The following is a 22067-nucleotide window of genomic DNA, read 5'->3' as shown; positions in this document are numbered from 1 at the left end:
CCTTTGAGGTTGTCTCACCGGTTTAGCATCTTCTTCCAACAAAATTCTATGCATGCACATGGAGGGACTAATTCCTGGTATATCAGCAAGTGTCCACCCAATGGCTCTTTTGCGCTTTTTGATAACTTCTAGCAACTTCTCCTCTTGATCACTATCAAGCTTGGTGGAGATGATAACTGGGAGCTTTTCATTTGGTTCCAAGTAGACATATTTCAAATGCTCCGGTAGAGGCTTTAACTCCAATGTGGGAGGTTGCTCTATAGAGGGAAGTGATTTAGCATTTTCATTTGACAATATTTCTGCAACATTCAAATCAAAGGGGTTAGATTCAACTGTATTTGCTAAATCCAATACTTCACATTCCACCCCTATGGAATTATCAACTTCATCAACACTAAAACTTTTAGAACTTTCATTCAAATAATCAGAATTTTCAGCACAAGTATCATACAAAGAATTTTCATAAGATTCACAAACAAAAGCATCTACATAATGGGAAAAATTAAGAAAAGAGTTTCTCAAAATTTCGGTCCAGCTCTCATCCACTAATGCATCAAATACGTCAATATGGAAGACAGAATGTTCTTCAATCGGATGTTTCAGGCATCCAATATGTTGAAGCGCACAATGTTATCCCCAAATTCCATGGTGAGTGAACTGGCATGTACATCAATCTTTGTTCTTGCAGTCTTCAAGAACGGTCTTCCCAAAATGATAGGTGCAGAATTTTTGAGTGACTCTTCTTCTTGCATGTCAAGGATGTAGAAGTCAGCTGGAAATATGAGGTCATTCACCTTCACCAACACATCTTCAACAAGTCCAGCTGGGTGTGTTGTGCTTCTATTGGCCAACTGAATCACTACACCTGTGGGCTGCAAGGGACCAAGAGATAGAGAAAAAAAAAATAGACAACGGCATAACATTAATGGATGCTCCTAGATCTAGCATTGCATTGTCTATCCTATTATTACCAATGATGCATGGAATAGTAAATGTTCCTGGGTCTTTACACTTCTCAGGCATTGTGGTTCTTTGTTTCTCAAAAAGTGCAGAAACATTCCTACCCATGTTGATTCTTTCATTACCCTTCAGACGCCTTCTATGTGTACACAAATCTTTCAAGAACTTGGCGTACTTGGGTATTTGTTTAATTGCCTCCAGCAAGGGTATGTTTACCTCAACTTTTCTGAAAGTGTCCAAGATCTCTTTGTCACTCTCCTCAGCTTTCTTACTTGGTTTGGCAATCATAACCCTTTGAGGGAAAGGTGGTGGAATTGCCCTTTCAGCTTCTTCTACCACTTCTTGAGTGGTGGGTGCATTTTCTTCCTCCCTTTCATCAACCAAAGGGCTTGGGATCTCCTTCTCCCTAGGCATTTCAGGCTCTTGCATTACCTTCCCAGACCGCAGAGTAATTGCACTGACATTCTTTGGGTTTGTGACTGTCTGTGCTGGGAGGTTGCCTGAACCTTGGGACTGAATTTGATTTATAGAGGAAGCCAACTGTCCCATCTGGTTCTCAATTGTTCTGATACTGGCCTCTGTTCGCTGTTGAAAATTAATGTTGCTCATGGCCATTTGCTTCACAAGCTCCTCCAATGATGGCTCATTCTTCTGACAAGAAGAGGCTTGGGATGAGGATGCTTGCTGCTGTTGGTGAGGTTGTTGCCCATGTTGTTGATCATTCCATTGGCGTGGCTGATGTGGCCTACCTTGACCAGCTTGGTAATTGTTACTTTGCTGATTTTACTGGTTGGAATTTCCTCCCCACCTCAAGTTTGGATGATTTCTCCAGCCTGGGTTGTACCGGTTTGAAGAAAGATCCCAGTTTGGTTGTTGCTGCTGCTGCTGAAAAGGAAATTTGTTAGTGTAAATATTTGCAGCATAGGCTTGGGGATTACCTTTAGGAGTATCTGACTCCTGCAATGTGGGGCAGCTGTCTGTATAATGATCTGCAGCTGAGCATATTCCACAAAGTGTAGCTGGAACTGGTGGTGGAGGTGTTGCAGAGACAGCACTCTTTTGCATTGCAGCTAATTGCTTTACCATGGAGGCTAGCTCATCAATCTTGTGCTCCAATTTGTTTGGTTCTGTAGCTTGAACTTCATGCACACCTCTAGTAACACAAGAATTCTGTCTAGTTGCAAATTGCTGGGAGTTGGCAGCCATGTTTTCTATCAAGTTCCTGGCTGCCACAGGGGTCTTGTCTACCAAAGCTCCTCCACTCGCTGCATCGATCATACTCCTATCCATTGGGTGTAATCCCTCATAGAAGTACTGGATCAGCAATTGATCGCTAATTTGGTGGTGGGGGCAGCTTGCACATAGTCTTTTAAACCTCTCCCAATATTCATAGAGAGTTTCTCTTTCTAGCTGCCTAATTCCACAAATCTCCTTTCTTATGGATGCAGCTCGGGAGGCCAGAAAGAACTTCTCTAGAAAGAGTCTTTTGAGGTTGTCCCAACTTATTATTGATCCCGGTGGAAGGTAGTACAACCAGTCCTTTGCAGTGTCCATTAATGAGAAAGGGAAGGCCTTCAATTTGACATGCTCCTCCGGAACACCTTGAGGTCTCATGGTGGAGCAAACAATATGAAACTCCTTCAAGTGTTTGTGAGGGTCTTCACCTGCAAAACCATGGAATTTAGGTAGAAGGTGAATTAATCCAGTTTTTAAAACAAAAGGGGCATCTACATCTAGATATTGGATGCACAATGTTTGGTATGTGACATCCAGTGCAGCTAGCTCCTTAAGAGTCCTCTCGTCACCTGCCATTGCTCCAAAACTAGAGTTAAGTGAAAATGGAGAAGAGTAAATAGAATTTGGTGTCACAGATTGCAAAGATGCAGTAGGTGATGATAATGATTCAGAGTGTTTAGAGTGATCCTGTCCTAAGGTTCCTATAAAAAGTCCTATCAATCTCCTGGTCCAATGGATACAAATCTCCAGGGTTTGATCGGGTCATGCACTAGATATCAACTAACTAAATGGAAAGTAAATTGAGTAAATGAAATAACAAGAACAATTTAAAATCTCTCTGCAGAATTATGCAGCAAAAGTGCAGAAAAATAGAGAAATATGCAGCAAAATGAGTGCAGAAAATTGAAAGTGAGTAATTGAAAAATTGCGGCACTAGAATGAAGGGAATGATGCAGAAAATCATGCAATGATAATGCAGAAACAGACCATAAAATTCGTATGACTATCAACATAATACAAAAACTCAAAATGAAACAAACGTACTAACATGCAAAACACATAAACAGAGCACCAATCATGTTCAACATAAGTTCAGCACCAATAATTCCCCGGCAACGGCGCCAATTTGATGAAACGATTTTTTACTACTCGTCATGCAAAAGATTGTCGTTAATCCTCATCAAATATGCAAAGAAATGAATGCAGTACTAGGGTGTTATCCTAGGTCGTCTCCAAGGAATTTTTGGTTGAGAACATACATCGAACAAGTGTAAACATGTATTTTAAAGCAAGTAAATTGGGGGGAGGTTTGTCAATTTCCGGGTTTTAATCAAGAACGAAATGTAAATTTAATGAAATTCAATCAATTAAAATGAGTAATCCCTAGTCAAGCAATGAGTTCTATCATTATTCTTCCAAATGATTCAATAATCCCTTTTCTTTCCCTTAAATTAAGTTAATCTAACAAGCGAAGACTAACTTTAACATCCCAATTAAAATTAAGCATCTTAATGAGTTCCAATCTCTATCCCTAAGATTAAGCAACCTCAAGGATTAACCAAAATTAAGCAATTTTGAATTAGAATTTCGTTAGGTAAATTAGGGTTCATTAAGCAATGTTCCCTTCATGCAAATTCCATTTCATTCAGAGATTGGGGTTAATAAATTCAAGGAAAGAAAGATTTGTATTGCAATTAATCCCAAGAATTCAAGATTCATGTGCATTGACTAGGAATTACAAGGAAGTTTAGCCCTCCATGTGGATGGGCTTCACAAAAGAGAGAAAGAAATGCAAGAACGTAAACATCATTAATGCAAATTCAACAAAAATCAAAAGAGAAATTGGAAATTAAAACCTATAGAGGACCCTTGGCTGTCACCCAAGACTCCAATGTCGTAAGAAATTATCCCGATTTGGCAAAGAAAATTGTGTAAAGTGTCAAAAGTCCCGTACCCTAATTCCTAAAATCTATTTATAGTGGATGACATGTCACCAAAGTGTCCACTTTTGCCTTTGAAAGTGTCCACTTTGGGCCTTGAAAGTGTCTACGCGCATGATGGAAGGATTGCCGCTTCTCTGGAGTTGCCACTATTTGTGCTGAAAGTAGCTACTTTGGTGCGCGTGGTTACTTTGAGAGCCCATAGTAACCACGCGCAGGAAGGCTTCAAAATTAGCGTCCCTGGAGCTTCTGGAGTTGTCACTTTTGGGCTTGATAGTAGCTACTTTGGTGCGCGTGGTTACTTTGAGAGCCCATAGTAACCACGCGCATCATGCTTCCAATTTAGCGTCCCTGAAGCTTCTGGAGTTGTCACTTTTGGGCTTGAAAGTGGCTACTTTGGAACTTTTAATGCCCAGACTTGCTGTAGTTGCCACTTTTGCTCCCAAAAGTGGCTACTTTGGGGGCAACTTTCATCCAAGGACCAAGATTTCTCAAATTTAACTTGGGCATTCTGTAAAATCATCAAGATAATTAAAATTGCAATCTATATCTATGTAATTAAATGCAAATTAACCAAAAATTGATAAACCTATGATATTTACTCAAAATGTAATTTCTATATTATTTGCACTATCTAAGTCCATTTCTTCTATTAAGGAGCACCAAAAAGGCAAGTAAAAATATAATAAAAAGTGAATTCATCACAAAGCTACTGTTTTGTCATGCTCTAGCTTTCTTTTTCTGGAAAGTAGTTCTTTCATAAACTTTGCATATGAGGGCATTTGCTCCAAAGCTTCTGCAAAAGGAATGTTAATTTGTAATTTCTTAAAGACATTCATAAACCTTTCAAATTGTTCCTCTTGTTTAGGATTTTGGACTCTCTGAGGATAGGGCAGCCTTTTATATTTTTCTGGGTCTATTGGCTTACAAACTTCCTCAAAGTGTTGCTTTTTGGTTTTCCTTTCAGAATTCATAGGCATATCTACTTTTTCTTCTGAATGGTCTTTCTTCAATAGCTTAAAATTTCCTTGTTGCAGATCTTGTTCAATGTTTCTTTCTGCTACATCATTTACTTTCTTTTCTGCTGGTTTAGGGCTTGCAACTACAGCTCCACTCCTTGTAGTTATGGCTTGACATTGCTCTTTAGGATTGATTACTGTATTGCTTGGAAATCTTCTTTCATCCCTGCTGGATAGTTGTTCAGCTAATTGTCCAATCTGTGTCTCTAGTTTCTTCATGGAAGCTTCTTGGTTTTTGAAGCTTGTTTGAGTCACCTTCATGAATTGCAGCATAGTTTCTTCCATCTCAATCAACCTCTCATTCATAGGTCTGGAAAATTTCTGATTTCCTTGAGGTTGAGTGGATGAATTCCTCTGAAAATAAGGCTGTTGTGTTGCTGGACCTGCATTAGAAAAAGGCAAATTTGAGTTAGAAAAAGGCTGTTGTGTTGCTTAGTCGCTATGGAACGCGTGGAAAACTCATATCGGGCCACCGAAACACCTTGGAAGTGACTGCTAGAACTAATAGGAAGAGTTCCCTATCTCTCTCTCGCCTCTTGGCGCCTTTGGTCCGAAATTCCAGTTTGCGTCTCGCCTGGGTCCACTTTTGCTTAATCGTTAAGGAACGCGTTCAAAACTTATCTTAGGCCACCGAAACACTTTGGAAGTGACTGCTCGGACTAATAGGAACAGTTCCCTGTCTCTTTCTCGCCTCCTGGCACCTTTGGGCCTAAATTTCAATATGGGTCTCGCCTGAGTCTTCTTTTGCTTAGTCGCTAAGGAACGCGTGCAAAACACATCTCGGGCCACCGAAACACCTTGCAAGTGACTGCTAGGACTAATAGAAAGAGTTCCCTGTCTCTCTCCCGCCTCCTGACGTCTTTGGGCCTAAATTCCAATTTGTGTCTCGCCTGGGTCCTCTTTCGCTTAGTCGCTAAGGAACGCGTGCAAAACTCAGCTCGGGCCACCGAAACACCTTGGAAGTGACTGCTAGGACTAATAGGAAGCGTTTCCTGTCTCTCTGTCGCCTCCTGTCGCCTTTGAGCCCAAATTCTAATTTGGGTCTCGCCTGGGTCCTCTTTTGCTTAGTCGCTCAGAAACGCGTGCAAAACTCATCTTGGGTGACCGAAACACCTTAGAAGTGGCCATCGAAACACCTTGGAAGTAACTGCTAGGACTAATAGGAAAAGTTCCCTGTCTCTCTTTCGCCTCTTGGCGCCTTTAGGCCGAAATTCCAGTTTACGTCTCGCCTGCGTCCACTTTTGCTTAGTCGTTAAGGAACGCGTGCAAAACATATCTTAGGCCACCGAAACACCTTGCAAGTGACTGCTAGGACTAATAGGACGAGTTCCTTGTCTCTTTCTCGCCTCTTGGTACCGTTGGGCCCGAATTCCAATTTGGGTGTCGTCTTGGTCCTCTTTTGCTGAGTCGTTAAGGAACGCGTGCAAAACTCATCTTCGGTGACCGAAACACCTTGCAAGTGGCCGTCGAAACACCTTGGAAGTAACTGCTAGGACTAATAGGAAAAGTTCCCTATCTCTCTCTCGCCTCTTGGCGCCTTTGGGCCGAAATTTCAGTTTGCGTCTCGCCTGGGTCCACTTTTGCTTAATCGTTAAGGAACGCGTTCAAAACTTATCTTAGGCCACCGAAACACTTTGGAAGTGACTGCTCGGACTAATAGGAACAGTTCCCTGTCTCTTTCTCGCCTCCTGGCACCTTTGGGCCTAAATTCCAATATGGGTCTCGCCTGAGTCTTCTTTTGCTTAGTCGCTAAGGAACGCGTACAAAACACATCTCGGGCCACCGAAACACCTTGCAAGTGACTGCTAGGACTAATAGAAAGAGTTCCCTGTCTCTCTCCCGCCTCCTGACGTCTTTGGGCCTAAATTCCAATTTGTGTCTCGCCTGGGTCCTCTTTCGCTTAGTCGCTAAGGAACGCGTGCAAAATTCAGCTCGGGCCACCGAAACACCTTGGAAGTGACTGCTAGGACTAATAGGAAGCGTTTCCTGTCTCTCTGTCGCCTCCTGGCGCCTTTGAGCCCAAATTCCAATTTGGGTCTCGCCTGGTTCCTCTTTCGCTTAGTCGCTCAGAAACACGTGCAAAACTCATCTTGGGTGACCGAAACACCTTGGAAGTGGCCATCAAACACCTTGGAAGTGACTGCTAGGAGTAATAGGAAAATTTCCCTGTCTCTCTCTCGCCTCTTCGCGCCTTTGGTCCAAATTCCAGTTTGGGTCTCGCTTGGGTCCTCTTTTGCTTAGTCGGTAAGGAACGCGTGCAAAACTCATCTCGGGCCACTGAAATCCCTTGGAACTGACTACTAGGACTAATAGGAAGAGTTCCCAGTCTCTCTCTCGCCTCCTGGTACCGTTGGGCGTAAATTCCAATTTGGGTCTCGTCTTGGTCCTCTTTTGCTGAATCGCTAAGGAACGCGTGCACAAATCATCTCAAGCCACCAAATAACCTTGGAAGTGACTGCTCGGACTAATAGGAAGAGTTCCTTGTCTCTTTCTTGCCTCCTGGCGCCGTTGGGCCCAAATTCCAATTTGGGTCTCGCCTGGGTCGTCTTTTGCTTAGTCACTAAGAAACGCGTGCAAAACTCATCTCGGGCCACCGAAACACCTTGCAAGTGACTGCTAGGACTAATAGAAAGAGTTCCCTGTCTCTCTCTCACCTCCTGGTGCCTTTGGGCCTAATTTCCAATTTGAGTCTCGCCTGGGTCCTCTTTCGCTTAGTCGCTAAGGAACGCGTGCAAAACTCAGCTCGGGCCACCGAAACACCTTGGAAGTGACTGCTAGGACTAATAGAAAAAGTTCCCTGTCTCTCTCTCGCCTCTTGGCGCCTTTGTGCCCAAATTCTAGATTAGGTCTCGCCTGGGTCCTCTTTTGCTTAGTCGTTAAGGAACGCGTTCAAAAATCATCTCAAGCCACCGAAATCCCTTAGAACAGACTGCTAGGACTAATAGGAAGAGTTCCCAGTCTCTCTCTCGCCTCCTGGTACCGTTGGGCGCAAATTCCAATTTGGGTCTCGTCTTGGTCCTCTTTTGCTGAGTCGCTAAGGAACGCGTGCAAAACTCATCTTCGGTGACCGAAACACCTTGGAAGTGGCCGTCGAAACACCTTGCAAGTGACTTCTAGGACTAATAGGAAAAGTTCCCTGTCTCTCTCTCGCCTCTTGGCGCCTTTGGGCCCAAATTCTAGATTGGGTCTCGCCTGGGTCCTCTTTTGCTTAGTCGTTAAGGAACGCGTGCAAAAATCATCTCAAGCCACCAAATAACCTTGGAAGTGACTGCTCGGACTAATAGGAAGAGTTCCCTGTCTCTTTCTTGCCTCCTGGCGCCGTTGGGCCCAAATTCCAATTTGGGTCTCGCCTGGGTCCTCTTTTGCTTAGTCACTAAGAAACGCGTGCAAAACTCATCTCGGGCCACCGAAACACCTTGCAAGTGACTGCTAGGACTAATAGAAAGAGTTCCCTGTCTCTCTCTCGACTCCTGGTGCCTTTAGGCCTAAATTCCAATTTGGGTCTCGCCTGGGTCCTCTTTCGCTTAGTCGCTAAGGAACGCGTGCAAAACTCAGCTCGGGCCACCGAAACACCTTGGAAGTGACTGCTAGGACTAATAGAAAAGGTTCCCTGTCTCTCTCTCGCCTCTTGGCGCCTTTGGGCCCAAATTCTAGATTGGGTCTCGCCTGGTTCCTCTTTTGCTTAGTCGTTAAGGAACGCGTTCAAAAATCATCTCAAGCCACCGAAATCCCTTAGAACTGACTGCTAGGACTAATAGGAAGAGTTCCCTGTCTCTCTCTCGCCTCCTGGTACCGTTGGGCGCAAATTCCAATTTGGGTCTCGTCTTGGTCCTTTTTTGCTGAGTCGCTAAGGAACGCGTGCAAAACTCATCTTCGGTGACCGAAACACCTTGGAAGTGGCCGTCGAAACACCTTGGAAGTGACTGCTAGGACTAATAGGAAAAGTTCGCTGTCTCTCTCTCGCCTCTTGGCGCCTTTGGGCCCAAATTCCAGTTTGGGTATCGCCTGGGTCCTCTTTTGCTTAGTCGCTAAGGAACGCGTGCAAAACTCACCTCAGGCCTTCGAAACACCTTGAAAGTGGTTGCTCGGACAAATAGGAAGAGTTCCCTGTCTCTTTCTCGCCTCCTGGCGCCGTTTGGCCCAAATTTCAATTTGGGTCTCGCCTGGGTCCTCTTTTGCTTGGTTACTAAGGAACGCGTGCAAAACTCATCTCGGGCCATCGAAACACCTTGGAAGTGACTGCTAGGAATAATAGGAGGAGTTCCCTGTTTCTCTCTCGCCTGCTGGCGCCTTTGGGCCCAAATTCCAATTTTGGACTCGCCTGGGTCCTTTTTTGCTTTGTCGGTAAGGAACGAGTCCAAAACTCATCTTGGGCGACTGAAACACCTTGAAAGAGATTGCTAGGACTATTAGGAAGAGTTCCCTGTCTCTCTCTCGCCTCCTGGCGCCTTTGGCCCCAAATTCCAATTTCGGTCTCGCCTGGGTCCTCTTTTGCTTAGCCACTAAGGAACGCGTGCAAAACTCATCTCGGGCCACCGAAACACTTTCCAAGTGAAGGCTAGGACTAATAGGAAGAGTTCCCTATTTCTCTCTCGCCTGCTGGCGCCTTCGGGCCCAAATTCAAATTTTGGTCTCGCCTGGGTCCTTTTTTGCTTTGTCGGTAAGGAACGAGTGCAAAACTCATCTTGGGCAACCGAAACACCTTGGAAGTGGCCACTGTAACACCTTGGAAGTGACTGCTAGGACTAATAGGAATAGTTCTTGTCTCTCTCTTGCCTCTTGGCGCCTTTGGGCCTAAATTCCAATTTGGGTCTCGCCTGGGTCTTCTTTTGCTTAGTCGGTAAGGAACGAGTGCAAAACTCATCTTGGGATACTGAAACACCTTGGAAGTGACTGCTAGGACTAATAGGAAGAGTTCCGTGTCTCTCTCTCGCCTCCTGGCGCCTTTGGGCCCAAATACCACTTTGGGTCTCGCCGGGGTCGTGTTTTGCATAGTCGTTAAGGAACGCGTGCAAAACTTATCTCAGGCCACCGAAACACCTTGGAAGTGACTGCTAGGAGTAATAGGAAGAGTTCTCTGTCTCTCTCTCGCCTTCTGGCGCCTTTGGGCCCAAATTCCAATTTTGGTCTCGCCTGGGTGTTTTTTTGCTTTGTTGGTAAGGAATGAGTGCAAAATTCATCTTGGGCGACCGAAACACCTTGGAAGTGACTACTAGGACTAATAGGAAGAGTTCCCTGTCTCTTTCTCGCCTCTTGGAGCCTTTGGGCCTAAATTCCAATTTGGGTCTCGCCTGAGTCCTCTTGTGCTTAGTCGGTAAGGAACTAGTGCAAAACTCATCTTGGGCCACTGAAACACCTTGGAAGTGACTGCTAGGCCTAATAGCAAGAGTTCCCTGTCTCTTTCTCGCCTCCTGGCGCCTTTGGTCCCAAAGTCCAATTTCGGTCTTGCCTGGGTCCTCTTTTGCTTAGTCGCTAAGGAACGCGTGCAAAACTCATCTCGGGCAGCTGAAACACCTTGGAAGCGACTACAAGGACTAATAGGAAGAGTTCCCGGTCTCTCTCTCGCCTCCTAGGGTTTTTGGGACCAAATTCCAATTTGGGTCTCGACTGGGTGTTCTTTTGCTTAGTCGGTAAGGAACTAGTGCAAAACTCATCTTGGGCCACTGAAACACCTTGGAAGTGACTGCTAGGCCTAATAGGAAGAGTTCTCTTTCTCTCTCTCGCCTCCTGGCGCCTTTGGGCCCAAATTCCAATTTGGGTCTCGCCTGGGTCCTCTTTTGCTTAGTCGCTAAGAAACACGTGCAAAACACATCTCAGGCCATCGAAACACCTTGGAAGTGGCCACCGAAACACCATGGAAGTGACTGCTCGGACTAATAGAAAGACTTCCCAGTCTCGCTCTCGCCTCTTGGCGCCTTTGGGCCCAAATTCCAATTTGGGTCTCGTGTGGGTCCTCTTTTGCTTCGTTACTAAGGAACGCGTCCAAACCTCATCTTGCGCCACCGAAACACCTTGCAAGTGACTGCTAGGACTAATAGGAAGAGTTCCTTGTCTCTCTCTCGCCTCCTGGCGCCTTTGGGCCCAAATTCCAATTTCGGTCTTGTCTGGGTCCTATTTTGCTTAGTCGCTAAGGAACGCGTCCAAAACTCATCTTGGGCCACCAAAACACCTTGGAAGCGACTACAAGGACTAATAGAAAGAGTTCCCTGTCTCTCTCTCGCCTCCTGGGGCCTTTGTGCCCAAATTCCAATTTGGGTCTCGAATGGGTCCTTTTTTGCTTAGTCGCTAAGGAACGCGTGCAAAACTCATCTCGGGCCACTGAAACACCTTGGAAGTGGCCACTGAAACACCTTCGAAATGACTGCTAGGACTACTAGCAAGAGTTCCCTGTCTCTTTCTCGCCTCCTGGCGCCTTTGGGCCGAAAGTCCAATTTCGGTCTTGCCTGGGTCCTCTTTTGCTTAGTCGCTAAGGAACGCGTGCAAAACTCATCTCGGGCAGCTGAAACACCTTGGAAGCGACTACAAGGACTAATAGGAAGAGTTCCCGGTCTCTCTCTCGCCTCCTGGGGTCTTTGGGACCAAATTCCAATTTGGGTCTCGACTGGGTGTTCTTTTGCTTAGTCGGTAAGGAACGAGTGCAAAACTCATCTTGGGCCACTGAGTTCCCTGTCTCTCTCTCGCCTCTTGGCGCCTTTGGGCCCAAATTCCACTTTGGGTCTCGCCTGAGTCCTCTTTTGCTTAGTCGCTAAGGAACGCGTGCAAAACACATCTCGGGCCACTCAAACACGTTGCAAGTGATTGCTAGGACTAATAGGAAGAGTTCCCTGTCTCTTTCTCGCCTCCTGGCGACATTGGCCTAAATTCCAATTTGGGTCTTGCCTAGGTCCTCTTTTGCTTAGCCACTAAGGAACGCGTGCAAAACTCATCTCGAGCCACCGAAACACCTTCCAAGTGAAGGCTAGGACCAATAGGAAGAGTTCCCTGTCTCTCTCTCGCCTGCTGGCGCCTTTTGGCCCAAATTCCAATTTCGGTCTCGCCTGGGTGCTTTTTTGCTTTGTCGGTAAGGAACGAGTGCAAAACTCCTCTTGGGCGACCGAAACACCTTGGAAGTGGCCACTGAAACACCTTGGAAGTGACTGCTAGGACTACTAGGAAGAGTTCCCTGTCTCTTTCTCGCCTCTTGGCGCCTTTGGTCCTAATTTCCAATTTGGGTCTCGCCTGGGTCCACTTTAGCTTAGTCGGTAAGGAACTAGTGCAAAACTCATCTTGGGCCATCGAAACACCTTGGAAGTGACTGCTAGGACTAATAGGAAGAGTTCCCTGTCTCTCTCTCGCCTCCTGGCACCTTTGGGCCTAAATTCCAATTTGGGTCTCGCCTGGGTCCTCTTTTGCTTACTCGGTAAGGAACGAGTGCAAAACTTATCTTGGGCCACTGTTGTTTGCAATCTAAACACTAGCAAGTGCACTAGGATTGTAGCAAGTAATGAGTAAATTTAAGATCCGAGTATCGTCTCCACAGGGAATTAGGAACTCAATTATCACTTCACAGAAAAATAACCATTTGAGCCATACGAATTTGGGAAGAGAGTTGTATCATATAAAAGCAATAATCAGAGCAATCAAAAGTAAAGAACTTGCAGAAAAACAGAGTATAAGATTTGTGATGAAATGAAATAGCAATGAAGGATAGTTAGGAATTTACTTCACAAGAATATCAATATCAAACCAATTAAATCCTCTGAACATTCAAGCAATTGAATAATTGACAATCAGTTTCACATATACCTAGCCAAAGGTTAACTCCTTAACTCATTGACCCTAACAATCCACTAAACCTCCCTAATCCCTTAGGTGAGATTCAATTTCAGGTTGCATTAAGAATTAGAACTATAAGATTGCAGAATTAGGTCTCCTTATCCCTAAGAAATCCCTAAACTCTGGTTGCCAATTCAGATCAGAGCAAACAATCCAATTCCTATTGGTAAAGATTCCTCTTGATTAATCAAATGAATTTCCATTCAAAGATTGCATGAAAAGCAGAATTAACAACTCAATTAATCCAAGAACTTAAAGTTCATAAGATAAAGTCGAATCAATACATCAATTCGAGTTCCATAAACCCCTAACTATGGGAAATTAAGCACACATTGCAACAAAAACAGAGAAAGAAGAAGAAGATGATGAAGAAGAATGCAGAGCAGCCATGGCCACGAGCTCCAATCTGATCCCTCTTCTTGGAGCTTCAAGCTTCGACCCTAATCTTCTCTCCACTCTCTCTTAACGAGAATCTAACTAACAAAACAGAAAATGAGCAAAAGACCCCAGTTTTCGCGCTTCAATCATGTATATATAGAAACTCCAGTTCAGCGCGTTGTCACTTTTCTTCACAAGAGTAACCACGCAGAAGCTTTATGTAGTGCGCGTGTTCACTTCCAAGAGCAAGAGTAACCACGCGCAACTTGCAGAGTTGAAGGCTTCTCTGGAACATTCACTTTTATTCATAAGAGTGGCAACGCAGGAGGTCAAGGGCTGCGCGTGATCATTTTCGTGAGTAAGAGTAACCACGCGCAAGCTGTTCTGATACAAGTGCCTCTGGAACGCTCACTTTCGTTGGCGAAAGTGACAACGCGCTCATCAGGAATGAAGTCTTCTCTAGAACGTTCACTTTCGTTGGCGAAAGTGATAACGCACACTGGCAACGGTCACTCTTGTAAATAAAAGTGATTACGCACAGGCTCTTCTTCTCCTTTAGGCTCTGGAATGATCACTTTCACTAACAATAGTGATCACGCCCAGGCTGCATCCCATCATTCTTGTATTTTGGAGTCCAACATTGCCATTCTTCTTCTTCCTTTCCATTGATAATCCATTTCCATGACTTTTGCTCAGATTATTCCTTCAAAAACAAGATAAATTCCTTAAGAACTAAGCATAAATTCTACAAATGCGAAAATAACTACAAATTAAAATAAAACTTTCAATCATTCTCTTTTTCTGAGTTTTTCTGCTTTCTTCATATATTTTCCTTATTAAATGAGCTAGAATTATGCTAAAATATCAGTAAAAATATGGATTCATCAGCCACAGAAACACCTTGAAAGTGACTGCTAGGACTAATATGAAGAGTTCCCTGTCTCTCTCTCGCCTCCTGGCGCCTTTGGGCCCAAATTCCAATTTGGGTCTCGCCTGAGTCCTCTTTTGCTTAGTCGCTAAGGAACGCGTGCAGAACACATCTCGGGCCACCGAAACACCTTGCAAGTGACTGCTAAAATATCTATCATGGATTCATCACCACCCCAAACTTGAATTTTTGCTTGTCCTCAAGCAAATCAAACTAAACCAAGGGTAAGTTCCTCCATTTTCAAATTCAATTAGCAAACTGCTTTTCTCAGAATTTCCAATTTCCAATTCTATGTTTTCTGCAAAATTTTCAATCAAGTTGTTCATCCAAATACTCATCATGATATTCCTACTGCATAATCATCATTGAGTAAGAATTGCTACCTAAGTTCATATTTTTCATCAAAATTCATGTGAGTACAATTAATCAACATGATCACAACTCACTTGGAAGTGTTTCTCTCATCACTCAACAGTGTTTAGGTGCTGTTTTCACTTTAAATCATCAATTTCACTGCACTTTACCATATGCTTGCCCAATTTCTCCATCTGCTCTGCTTAGTACAATTAATCACACATCTAAAGGATTTTTTCAGGTTATAACAAGGCTAAGGTTAAGGTAGGTATCAAAGAAAGTGGAAAACAATACATGCAATTTCAAAAAATTAGAGGCATTTTGAGTGATTTGTTTTAAAACTAGCCTGGATCTGCATTATTCCTCCTTAATTCTCTCACTTATGCAGCAAACAAATTTTTTCTTGCAGCAGAATTTTCATCTCTTTTCTTCTTTTCTTGCTTTCAATCACTATCTTCTTTTCGTTGATATTCTTTTTCTTTTTCTGCAGCACTTTGCTGAACTTCTTTTCTTTTGAACTCACATTTTTGTTCTTTTCACAGCTTTGCTTCATAAATTTTTCATTTTGCTGCAGCACTTTTGTTCTTTCTTTCTGGCTTGTTGAACTCAAACTTAGATAGCATGCTATTTCCCACCCCAAACTTAGAACATTGCTTGTCCTCAAGCAATTAAAATCTGGATGCCACCCCAAACTTAGTTTTAAAACTCATTCTTGATTAAACTCACTATGCCTCTGATTAATTGAATGGTAAAAATTGGTTTTTCAACAAGGCTTATAATGAGGTAATTTCAAGAAAAGGGATATTAAGCTCAAAAGGGTGAACTAAGACATTCAATCATAAAGGAAGGCATTTAGGCTGACTAGGATATCAATTATGGCCTCTATCATGTGGGTGAAAACTGTAACATGCATATTCAATTTAAGAACAAGGGCAAGTTCTAGAGAATGCAGCCAAATATGATTAATCACACAAGAAAAAGAATTAGACAGCTCAAATCTCACTAGGTATTTATAAGTGATCATGTGGATTAATGAAAACACAATGCACTTTTCAGAAATCTATGCACCTAGTGGCAACTGCCTCATTTTTGAAAATACAAGTGTGATCTCATTTTGAGAATGGGAAAAACAACTTAAAAAGAAATTCACACAGAATTCACAAAATTGTCAATCATTTTTATTTGATTAACAGCCAGCAATTTATTATCTATTCTAGTATTTTGGTGTTTTTCAGGAATAATTCAGTGTAATGTGAAGCTAACTCATGAATAAGAGGTAGAGAATGAAACCCTCCTTTCATGGCAGCTTGTGCAAGTGTCAGCTTCCATGGTGTGTGAGTGTTGTGTGGTTGTGACATTTTCTGCACAAAACACCAAAAATTCCATCAATTATCAAGTGAAAAGGGATTGAATTCTGCAGAATTAATGTGTGTTCAAAACATAATTGTTCAGAATTAGCATGAAACCAAAATATACCAAGTGTGCAAATTACAAACCCAAATTCTAAAATGAAACCAAAAAGTTTGAAACTTAATTACAAGACCGTCAAGAGAAAATTCGAATTAACAGAAAAGAAAACAAAAATCCTAAACTAGTCATCTTGGGCATCCTCCTCATCAGAAATTTCATCTTCATCTTCTTCCTCATCCTCCTCATCTTTTTCTTCCTCCACCACTTCTTCAGTTGGCTGTGGAAAATGAGTCTTGTAAATTGGCAAGTCTTTAAAGACTGATGAGCGTAGACATTGAGCATTCCCGGCCAAATCTGGTGTGTGATAGAGGTCATCTTTGGTCATTCCCATCTTCTGACCAAGATTCATCAACACACATTCCAATAGCATAGTTCCTGCTTTCAAACTACTGTGGAGCTCAGTTTGTCGTTCAGCCAATTGATTTTGCCTTTCAACCAAAAGATGTAGGATGTCCTTCATCTTCATTGGTTTCTCCTTTCTGAATTGTGTGGGGATAGGTGCAGCTGAAGTGCAGGAGGTGGTGGCATAGATTTCCTTTACCATTGAGACAGAGATAGGGGGAGCAGATATGATTTTCTCTTGGTAGTCTCCAACTTCAACCCCTGCATCCTCACAAAGTAAAGTGATTAATGAGGGAAAGGCTAGTGAATCTCTTTTTGTTTTCAAAATATTTAAGATACATTCACTAATTATTTCCCCCACATCAATGTACATATCATTAACGATAGCAAACAATAATTCAGCCCTCTTTACTGCTAGGGTTGAACTATGCTTGACTGGCATGAAAGAGTTCAACAGAAAAGTACTCCAGACTTTAGCAAATGGTAGCAGGTTCTTGGTGGTGATACACTTGGGTTTTTGGGCGAGGTTCAGTTGCCAAGTTGTGCCTGGCCTTCCAATTCTGTGCAGGATTTCAATATAATCCTTGTCTGGACTATTCTTAAAGTCAGTGAAGTCCATCTGCCCAGGTTGCCTTACAGTGTAAATTTCCAACACTCGATTGATGTTGGCAGCAGTGAAATCCACCCTCATACCCTTGACCATTGTGTGAAATTTGGGAATTTGGTCTCCCTTGAACCGCATTGCATTTGCATAAAACTCCTGTGTAATTTCTCTCCAACCATTATCAGCCAAGGAGCAGAAGTTGTCCCATCCCCTTTTCTGAATTTCTTCTGAGTACTTAGGGTAGTTGCCTTCAGCAATTTCAAAGGCTCTATCTGGGACAATCTTGCTCCTCAGAATATTTGCCTTAAAATAGTTTTCGTGAGCAATACTCCTGAACCTTGGATCATGATCAGTAGGGGTAGAGGTAGAAGGAGCATTTCTTCTGGTCGACTGAGGTGGTGAATAGGTTGCAGGTGTGGTTACTCTTGGCTGAGGAGGGTCAGCGATTTCAATGGGTGAGGAAGGTGAGACACCATCAGTTCTTGCTCTTTTTGTGGTTGGATAATTCCTGGCTGTTCCAGCTTGAATATTCCTGATAGATCTCCTTCTTGGAGTGTTGCTGGCAGATCCAGCTTTGGTCTTCTTAGAAGGTCCAACTGGTGTATTCAAAGAAGTTTGACCATTTTGGAGTGGCTGCAAAAACAAGCAAGTAATTTGATAGTTTAAAATTCATGACATAGAATTGTGACAGTATACAACTCTTTACTAGACAAATTCAATCAATCCATGTGCAGAATTCCAATTTGCAGTATGGATCTTTTTACAATCAGTTGCTGTCATGAGGATGTAATCGTATAAACACAAGCAATATTGCAAATTACTAAGCAATCATAGTCAAAATTGGTTAAACCTTTAAATTTGTAGTTTAGAGTGCACACTCTCAAAGCACATCAGGTTAACGCAGAGATGCTATTATAGGTCATCAACATATTTTTTTATATGCTCTCTTAACTTTTCAAATATACCAGAACTTAGGTACAAAATTAATCAAACTATATTCAGGGGATTTTAGACTGGCCTTCATAATTTGTTCCCTCAGAGTTCACAATTTCACCAAGAATGCAGAAAAAGAATCACAATTTTCAACCAAATTTCAACTACTAATGGTTCCTAAAAGAAATTATCTTCTGACAGTAAAATTCCATCCAGAATATTGCCTATTGTTTCTTTGAATCACATACAATTAGAACAGTGCACTCATTCATTATCATCAAAGACTAAATATCAGCTTAATGCAGGACTTATCAGTATGCTATCTGTACAATCAGGCAGTGCAATATACAGCAGTAATTCGTTCCATACAACTCAGTTCAGACATTAACATTCAAATATTTCATGCAAAGAGTATTTTCGTTAATGGCAACTAGAATATTTCTATTTCTTTCAAAGTCATGTTCAGGTTTTTCGCATAATGCAGATGTGAATATGTTAACAGAGGAGATTGAATGGCTTTGAAAACCTATTCACAGTATTTAAAGTTCCTTAAATCAAATACGCTCAAGATATTTCCCCACTTGCCATTTTTGACATTTTTCCAGAGTTGCAACAAAGAAAAACCCTAAATACAATTTCGTAGAATGCAGAGAACGTACCTTGAGCTTCAGAAATGTGAATGACAGTGAAAAAGAGGGAGCAATTGCTTGCTGGTTGCTTCACGAAAGATTGAAAGTCAGAGGAATTTCAGAGGGAAATGGGGATTTAGGTTTAAATAGATGTGAGCGTGGTTCCTTTATATTGAGTCAGGGGTCACGCGTGTGCACGTGACCACTTTTTAAGTGAAAAGTGAACGTTCCCTTATCAATAAAATTCTGCGTTATCACTCTTGTCGAACAGAGTGAGTGTTCCAGAGAGCTTGGAAATTTTGAATGCAATGCGCGTTATCACTATTGCTGGGCAAAGTGATAACGCGCAAGCTTATTGCTTGAGCGTGGTCACTTTTTTCATTAAAAGGAGTAACGCGTTAAGAAATATTTTATACTTACCTGTGCGTGGTCACTCTTGACAAGGAAAGGAAGTGATCCAGAGAGTGTGTTTTTCTCATCTGCCTCTGCGTTATCACTCTCATCAGCGAGAGTGATTGTTCCAGAGGGGAAATCTCAGAATTCCATCTCTGTGTGATTGCTTTCCTGCAAAAGAGTGATTCCTTTCATCAATCCAAGTTCTCCAAACTTTAATTGGCTCACTTAACAAATCATAATCATTCCAATACACACTCACCATATAAAATACCTACTTCCCTCGTCATGTTCACCCTTAATTACATATGCAACATTCATCCAAGGCTGAATTCTGCAGAATTTCTGCAGAACAAGTATTCACTCCCTACTTATGCAGTTTTGACTTTTACATTACACACTCCTATCATGAACTCTCAATTCATTCATCATTTTCGCTCCAAATTACAGATGCAACAAACATCACAGTTGAATTCTGCAGAATTTCTGCTTAACATATTCACAATGTAATTCTGACTTTTCCATAACACATTATAGCATGAAGTCTAATTGCATTTATCAGATTCGCTACAAATGACAGATTTAGCATGCTTCAAAATTTACCTTTTGCATCAAAATTACAGAATATGATGAGTATGGTGCAGAACTTTGTATTTTGCAGAGAATTTGCAGAATTTGATAACTATTATTCAGACTGTACAAGAACTTTAAGCATTCTAATTAATTCTAATCTGCATTCTTGTTTCAGCCACCAGATTTATTCCAAACATCAGATTCAGCAAGGTAACCAAGATGAAAAGTTCAGACTTTGACTTCTATTAATACTGTTAATTCAAAAATAATGCAGCAAACTTAAATTGGGTTAGAAATGTGAGTTACCTCTCACAAAGCGCTTCTTTAATGTCATTAGCTTGACATTAAATGTTTCTCACTCAAGAGAAACCAGTTTCATGCATGATATGTTCCTTGTAAACTCCTCTCCATGATAGATTTTCAATCTTTGGCCATTGACCTTGAATTCTCTCCCTGTTTTCAGATCTTCTATCAGAATTGCTCCAAAGGGAGAAGTTTCCTTAATTAAAAACGGTCCAGACCATCTAGATTTCAGTTTCCCTGGAAACAATTTTAATCTTGAATTGAATAATAGTACTTGCTGGCCAGGTCTGAAATCTTTTTGCAGAATAAATTTGTCATGGATCCTCTTGGTTCTTTCTTTGTACAACTTTGCATTCTCATAAGCTTGTTGTCTGAATTCTTCCAATTCATGCAACTGTAAAACTCTCTTCTTTCCAGCACTTGACAAATCAAAGTTAAGCCACTTGGTAGTCCAATATGCTCTGTGCTCCAGCTCTAGAGGTAAGTGACAGGCCTTTCCAAATACTAGCTGATATGGAGACATACCAATTGGAGTTTTAAAAGCAGTTCTATATGCCCACAGTGAGTCATCCAGTTTCTTTGACCAATCCTTCCTTGAACTGTTCACTACTTTCTCTAGAATTTGCTTGATCTCTCTATTTGAAACCTCTACTTGTCCACTTGTTTGTGGATGGTATGGAGTAGCAACCTTATGCTTCACACCATATTTCATTAATACAGCTTCAATATACTTGTTGTAGAAGTGAGTACCTCCATCACTTATCAGCACTCTAGGCACACCAAATCTTGAAAAAATGTTCTTTCTTATAAAAGAAATCACTACCTTTGCATCATTTGATCTGGTGGGAATTACTTCTACCCATTTAGACACATAATCTACTGCAACTAGAATGTATTCGTGTGAGAATGATGGGGGAAATGGTCCCATGAAATCAATCCCCCATACATCAAATGGTTCCACTTCTAGGATGTTGGTTAATGGCAGCTCATGTCTTCTTGAAATATTTCCAGTTCTTTGACATTTATCACAGTTTTCCACATACTTCTTGGCATCTTTGAAGAGTGTAGGCCAAAAGAAACCTGCTTGCAAGACTTTTGCAGCAGTCCTTGAACTTGCATGGTGGCCTCCATATTCTGAATTGTGACAATGCCATAGTATCTCAGCTTGCTCACTTTGTGGAATGCATCTTCTAATTAACCCATCTATTTCAATTTTGAACAGATATGGGTCTTCCCACACATAGAATTTGTTGTCATGTAAGAACTTCTTCTTTTGCTGCCAAGTAAACCTCTTTGGAATGAATTGAGTGGCTTTAAAATTTGCAATGTCAGCAAACCAAGGCATGTTTTCCACTGTAAACAGCTTTTCATCTGGAAATTCTTCATTTATTTCCAATGATTCAGTGGTTAAACTCTCCAAAGGAAGTCTGGACAAGTGGTCTGCTACACAATTTTCTTTCCCTTTCTTGTCTTTGATCTCTAGCTCAAATTCTTGGAGGAGTAGAATCCATCTTAATAATTTGGGCTTTGCATCCTGTTTTGTCAAAAGATATTTAAGAGCAGCATGATCAGTGTATACAATCACTTTTGAACCCATTAAATATGATCTGAACTTATCAAAAGCATGTACAACAGCTAAAAGTTCTTTTTCTGTTGTTGTGTAATTCACTTGTGCAGGATTTAACACTTTGCTTGAATAATAGATAGCATGTGATTTCCTATCTTTTCTCTGTCCTAACACAGCACCTACTGCACTATCACTTGCATCACACATGAGTTCAAAAGGTAATTTCCAATCTGGTTTTGCAAGAATAGGTGCAGAAATCAGTTTCTCTTTTAAAACAGAAAATGCATGCAAACAATTATCATCAAATATGAAATCTGCATCTTTTATAAGTAAATTGCTCAAGGGTTTAGCAATCTTAGAAAAATCTTTTATGAATCTTCTATAAAAACCAGCATGTCCTAAAAAACTTCTAACTCCCTTAACATTGATAGGTGGAGGCAATTTACTAATGACTTCTATTTTAGCTTGGTCCACCTCCATTCCTTTCTCTGAAATTTTGTGACCAAGGACAATGCCTTCTTGTACCATGAAATGGCACTTCTCCCAATTTAACACAAGGTTAGTATCTTGACATCTCTGCAAAACAGTGGATAGATTAGCTAAAGAATCATCAAAAGATCAAC

The 22067-nt window shown here is 41.8% G+C and overlaps 1 pseudogene; it reads right to left on the bottom strand.

Moving 5' to 3' along the window:
- Positions 1–540: 540 nt before the first annotated feature.
- LOC113852081 lies at positions 541–19291 on the bottom strand (annotated as a pseudogene).
- Between the last annotated feature and the right edge of the window lie 2776 nt (positions 19292–22067).

This window comes from Abrus precatorius, unplaced genomic scaffold (assembly GCF_003935025.1).
Source record: "Abrus precatorius isolate BTA unplaced genomic scaffold, Abrus_2018 Scaffold0, whole genome shotgun sequence".
NCBI classification, from domain to species: Eukaryota; Viridiplantae; Streptophyta; class Magnoliopsida; order Fabales; family Fabaceae; genus Abrus; species Abrus precatorius.
The sequence above is the reverse complement of the archived record's forward strand: the minus strand, read 5'-3'. Positions and strand labels throughout refer to the sequence as shown.